This window comes from Bombina bombina, chromosome 1 (assembly GCF_027579735.1).
Source record: "Bombina bombina isolate aBomBom1 chromosome 1, aBomBom1.pri, whole genome shotgun sequence".
NCBI classification, from domain to species: domain Eukaryota; kingdom Metazoa; phylum Chordata; class Amphibia; order Anura; family Bombinatoridae; genus Bombina; species Bombina bombina.
In genome coordinates this window covers 679,113,797-679,120,577 of record NC_069499.1, presented here as the reverse complement: position 1 = coordinate 679,120,577, position 6,781 = coordinate 679,113,797, and positions in this window count along the sequence as shown.

Sequence of the window (6,781 nt, the reverse complement as noted above, 5' to 3'; positions counted from 1 at the left end):
TTTTTTTTCTTACTGGTACTCCTACATAAAGCACTGGATAAGATCCTTTCAGAGAAGGACACACTAACACTCTTATTAACACGGTTCATACACACCTATATATAGATGTAATATATATATACACATTCACATATAAAAAGATATAGGAAAGGGGGAACTTATGGAAAAATACATCACAAGCACAAAACCCAGATCTCCGGCAATGTCGCCTAAAAGAGATAAAAAAAGTAAAATGGTATCAGACACAGCCATAGAGGCAACTTTAGAAATACAAACATAAATACCCCTGATAACTAATCAAGAAAAACAAATGACACTTAACCAATTAGCAGATTTACTATTACCTCAATTTGACCTAGCTAAGAAAGAGATTGCAGGGCTCTCACTGGAAATCAAACAATTTTCTAAAAGAATAATAGAGGTAGAATCTAGAGTCTCTGAACTGGAGGACAGACATAATGCACAAGATGGGATTAACACAAATCATACAGGTAAAATTAATAGTCTTCAAGCTAAAATTGATGATCTCGAGGACAGATCACGTCGAAATAACATCAGAATAGTCGGATTACCCGAGACCTCAGAATTTATGGATTTTCTAACATTCGGGGCACCTACATTACCTCAACTATTGGGGTTTCAAACACCATTAGAAAAACTAATAGTGGAGAGAGCACATAGAACTGGCATTAGCAGGAAACACCCAGATGGTAATATAAGCCCAAGAATGGTTATAATAAGATACTTAAACTTTCAAGATAAAATCAATATTATGAGACAACACAGGAAAGTACAACCACTAATGCTAGGCTCAAAACAAATACATATATTCCAAGACTTTTCAGTAGACACATCAACAAAAAGGAAAGCAATGGCACCTTATTGTATGGGCTTATTAAAAGCAGGCTGTAAAGCGACCTTAAGGTACCCTGCTAAAATAGTTATAGCAGAAGCAGAAGGTTTCACCATCTTGAGCTCTAAAGAAGAGGCTGAAACTTACTGTACAAAAAAAATATCAAAATTGATAGAAGGTAATCTCATATCTAATATAACTGATTAAACGTAAACAAATAATAAACATTTTAAAACGACACAGCCCAGACATTATTTTCTTGCAGGAACTACACCTGAAAGAGAAGGAAATCCCTAAACTTAAAACTAACTGGGTTTCAGAAATCATAGCAACCCCCTGTAATAAAAGAAAATGCGGGGTGGCAATAATGTTCAATAACAAAATTTCCTATAATATAAAAAAACAAGAATTAGATCCAGCAGGCAGATAAATAATTATCCAAGTAGAAATTGGTAACAAGATATGGTCATTTTGTAACATATATGGTCCAAATAAATTGGATATTGAGTTTTGGGATAAAATTTAAAAAAACTGACTCCCTTGATAGGGGAGAATTTAATATTAGCAGGTGACTTCAATTTAACAATGTATCCAGAGATGGATAGGTTTAGATTAAAACACAGACAGGCTTACCAGAGGGAGGCAAAATTATTAAGAGAATTTAGCAAGATATTGAAATTGCAAGATATATGGCGTCTGCAAAATCCAGACACGCGTAACATGTTCCTGATAGAAGACAAACTACTGGCATTAGACATTGAAACACAGATAGATGAGATAATTCTTTCAGATCATGCCATAATTTCTATGCAAATTAAAACTCCCAGTCTACAGGAAATAATCTTAATTCATTCCATTTTCCAAGTTATATGATAAATAATAAAAGGTTTGTAAATTGGTTACGAGGAAGATGGAAGGAATATTATTTGTTAAATAAATCATATATTAACAAGATAGAAACCTTCTGGGAGGCAAGAAAGGCCGTCCTCAGAGGCAAAATCAAAGCCTTTATGATAAAAACAAAAAAGAAAAATAAACATAGGCAGTTACAACTCGCAAACCAACTTAAAAATATGTATAACACATATTTAAATCAGCCAAACACATTAACATGGAAAAGATACACAGAGACTAAACTTGAAAGAGAAATATTTTTGAAAGACAAATGGACTATGGAAGATCTGAAAACAAGAGCTTTCTATCAGGGATATCAGGGGATTTCAGCAAAACACCTTGCGAAAATCACTAAACACAGAAAAAGTAAAAATCTGATCACGCTAATTAAAGCAAGCACTAAAACATACACAAAGAACATGAAAATCTCCAACGCCTTTTATAATTATACGCGGAAGTACATATTAACATAGAAGAGGAAAAAAGATTTTGGCAAAAAATAAAGTTACCTCAAATATCAGAGGAGGCGGTTAGACAGATTAATTTACCTATTTCAGAAGTAGAGGTTAATAACACAATCAATAAAATAAAAACAAATAAAGCACCAGGCCCAGATGGGCTTACCACAGAATTTTATAAAATTGCCAAAGAGGAAATCCTACCAACATTAACAAAGCTATATAACACATATTACATAGAAAATCAAATGAAGTCACCTTATTTCTTAGATGCAGTAGTAACACTGATACACAAAAAAGAGAAACCTGCCGAAGATATGGGTTCATATAGACCCATATCATTATTAAATAATACAAACTACCACCAAATGATACAGCGCAATACTATCCCAGCAAAAATTTTAAATAATGATTTAAATGAATATTCTATTCCAATGATAAACAATTTCAAACCTAACAATAATAAAAAATATATATAATAATTTGTATATTGTTTGCGAAATATAGAAAAATAAAAAATGAATAAATAAATAAATTAAAATAAAGTCTTATAAATGGGAACCAATAATTTTGTATAAATCCAAATGTGGACACAGTCTTACTGTTGATTGTAGTTGTTCCAAATGATCTTACTTTCAGACCCAGCTGCAGCTATTTCAAACACACTGCTTGTCTTGCAGCTTAATCGCCAAACACTTTTCTCCCAGAAAAACAGCGCAGTCTGTGAAAGAAAGAAGGACTCCAATAGTGCAATATTGTATGAAATAAGCACTCTTTATTTACAACAAGCAAGCCAAATACTCACAATATCTGGCATGGTTAAAATCACATAAAGGTATCTTTGAAATATAGATATACAAAGCCCGTTGAGAAAGTTCACCCGAGAGTGAATGAAACGCGTTCGGGAGGAAAGTTAACAAACCTTGCCTATTGAGGGGGACAATCGTACATTACCGGTGAAATAATACCGGACAAGCTGAGCCACTGAACTGGAGAAATAAAGACTGGAGAGCGGACACATAGCTCCCATTGCAAAGACCAGATACTACGGCTTGAGCTGAAAGTGGAGAACAGCTTTAATTATTACGTGCACATTATTTGCACTTATCTTGTAAGTGTACATTTTTATGGCTTTACTTTTATAAAAATAAAGAAAGATACAGTGATTCTCGGATGCGCTTGTGTTTTTTGTTGTTTTAGATCTTTGAAATAACAGCTGATCTAGAGCAGTCCTGTGGTCTGTACAAGCTTGGGAAGTGAACAGCGATGTACCCGGTCGGAGTGTGACGTCACCACCGACAACAGCTGATTCTGTTAAACACTCCGTCTGCATACACTGACTCACAGTGTTCTCTGGATCTCGGCCTCAACGCGTTTCTCACCCCCTACTGGGCGCTTTGTCAAGAGGAATAATTACCAATCCTTTACTACTCTATTTATACATAATCTACTAGCGCCATCTAGCTTTCATGAGCAGAATGACCATTGAAATACAATTGATATTTCTATATACATAATACACAAATACCTATCTTGTTTCAATTCCCTAAAACCAATTAATAACATATATAGCATCATTTCACTTCAAATAGTTAGTATTAAAAAACATATAAAAATAATTAATTCTATAATAAATTACCTTCTATCTTACTAAAAACACTATTGCAATTTTTTTAAAAATACAATGAAATAACTACATACATTGCCACATGTGATAAAATATCATATAATTCCAATACTTATAAAAATCTAAACTCATACACCAATTCATATTAATAGCTATATAACAACACCTTCTAGTCCGCAATCAGATTGTTGATAACTTATAAAACCTAAAAAAGTCAGTCTACGTGATAAAAGCTGCCACATCTAAATCAACATTTAGACCATTAGGCGCGAGAGTCCCCAGTTTATATATCCAAAATGTCTCTCTGCGCCTAAGGTCCAAAAGTCTATTGCCACCCCTAGGATTGGGTTTAACCATTTCAATACCTTTCACAGTCAAGCATTTTGGATCACATGCATGGCTCTGAGAGTAATGAATTGGTACACTATGTTTTAATATTGGTTTCTTTATGTTGTAAACATGTTCACTATATCTTTTTGATATAGTGAACATGTTTACAACATAAAGAAACCAATATTAAAACATAGGCGCAGAGAGACATTTTGGATATATAAACTGGGGACTCTCGCGCCTAATGGTCTAAATGTTGATTTAGATGTGGCAGCTTTTATCACGTAGACTGACTTTTTTAGGTTTTATAAGTTATCAACAATCTGATTGCGGACTAGAAGGTGTTGTTATATAGCTATTAATATGAATTGGTGTATGAGTTTAGATTTTTATAAGTATTGGAATTATATGATATTTTATCACATGTGGCAATGTATGTAGTTATTTCATTGTATTTTTAAAAAAATTGCAATAGTGTTTTTAGTAAAATAGAAGGTAATTTATTATAGAATTAATTATTTTTATATGTTTTTTAATACTAACTATTTGAAGTGAAATGATGCTATATATGTTATTAATTGGTTTTAGGGAATTGAAACAAGATAGGTATTTGTGTATTATGTATATAGAAATATCAATTGTATTTCAATGGTCATTCTGCTCATGAAAGCTAGATGGCACTAGTAGATTATGTATAAATAGAGTAGTAAAGGATTGGTAATTATTCCTCTTGACAAAGCGCCCAGCAGGGGGCAAGAAACGCGTTGAGGCCGAGATCCAGAGAACACTGTGAGTCAGTGTATGCAGACGGAGTGTTTAACAGAATCAGCTGTTGTCGGGTGGTGACGTCACACGCCGACTGGGTACATCGCTGTTCACTTCCCAAGCTTGTACAGACCACAGGACTGCTCTAGATCAGCTGTTATTTCAAAGATACCTTTATGTGATTTTAACCACGCCAGATATTGTGAGTATTTGGCTTGCTTGTTGTAAATAAAGAGTGCTTATTTCATACAATATTGCACTATTGGAGTCCTTCTTTCTTTCACAGACTGCGCTGTTTTTCTGGGAGAAAAATTATTAAATAATGACTAGAAGATCTGTTTGACAATTATAGCTGATAGGTTAAAGAAAGTGATTGGTGATATAATCCATGAAGATCAGTCAGGATTTATGCCAGGAAGGAATGCAGTACGCAATACCCGCAGGGTATTGTTAATTTTAGAACATTACTTTAATAAATTACAACATTCCAACAAACAGAGAAAAAGAGATCTAGCTCTACTAACAATCGATGCTGAAAAAGCATTCAATTCTATTATATGGGACCATATGTTCACCTCACTCAACAACTTTGGATTCTCAGGAAATCTGGTTAAATTTCTTAGAATAATTTATAATAAACCACGCTCCCAACTACTAGTTAATGGGGGACTTACTCATTATTTCACTCTGGAAAGAGGGACACGGCAAGGATGCCCGCTGTCCCCTTTGCTTTTAAATTTAGCACTCGAACCCCTAGCAGTGTGCCTAAGAAATGAAGTTAAAGGGATTAAGATAGGGAACCAAAGCCCGATCATCTCGTTATACGCAGATGACATTATTATATTTCTACAAAACACAAATTTTAGCATTCCAAAGACTTTATAAATAATTCACAGCTATAGCTTATTCTCAGGGTACAAAATCAATTCAAATAAATCAGAAATATCATGGATAAATAAAACAACACAAAGCTATTCAAAGCACGTATTTAAAGAAGTAGAATATATAAACTATCTTGGTATCACCCTAGGGAGAGACCCCAAAGAATGGTATCACCTTCATTTTTGACAAATTGCTAGACAAATTGTCACACAATCTAATAAGATGGAACATCCATTATCTTTCATTATCGGCAAAAATAATGTTATTAAAAACAGTGTTTTTTCCACGGTTAATGTTTTTGCTACAAAATTTACCGTTATTTATTAAAATGAAAGATATAAATAGATATAATAGGTTATGTGCAAAGTTCATTTGGGGGGAGAAAAGGCATGGTATGTCAATAGAGAAACTCACACAACTAAAAAAATTGGGGGGATTTTCGCTCCCAAATTTACAATATTATAATTGGGTGACACTGGTTAAGTTCGGGGCTGATTGGGTAACAGAAGCAAATTATGTTACGTATTATGAAATAGAGTCAGATATAATAAAACCATTTAATCTAAAATCTATACTACACCATCCACATAATAAGTTACCAAGCAATATCAGTAAGGTGAGTACTTTCACAAATATAATACAAGCATGGCAGAAGTACTTGAAAGCAATGGGCTATACATACCAGGTATCACAAAACCTACCCATTATAGGGACAGTGGATTTCATTCCTGGCATAGAAAACAAAGTATTTGAGAGGTGGAGAGATAGCGGACTAATATATATTGCACAATTGAAACAAGTGGGAACAAAAATAATATATTATTTTCAAGAGTTATCACACATATATAAGCTTCCAGCGAAATATTTTTTTGCGTATCTACAACTTCGACATTATCTTCTTCAAATAATATCTGCATATGGTGACGATTGGAATAAACCCGAAATAGATTCAGGGATTAAGATATATAAAAT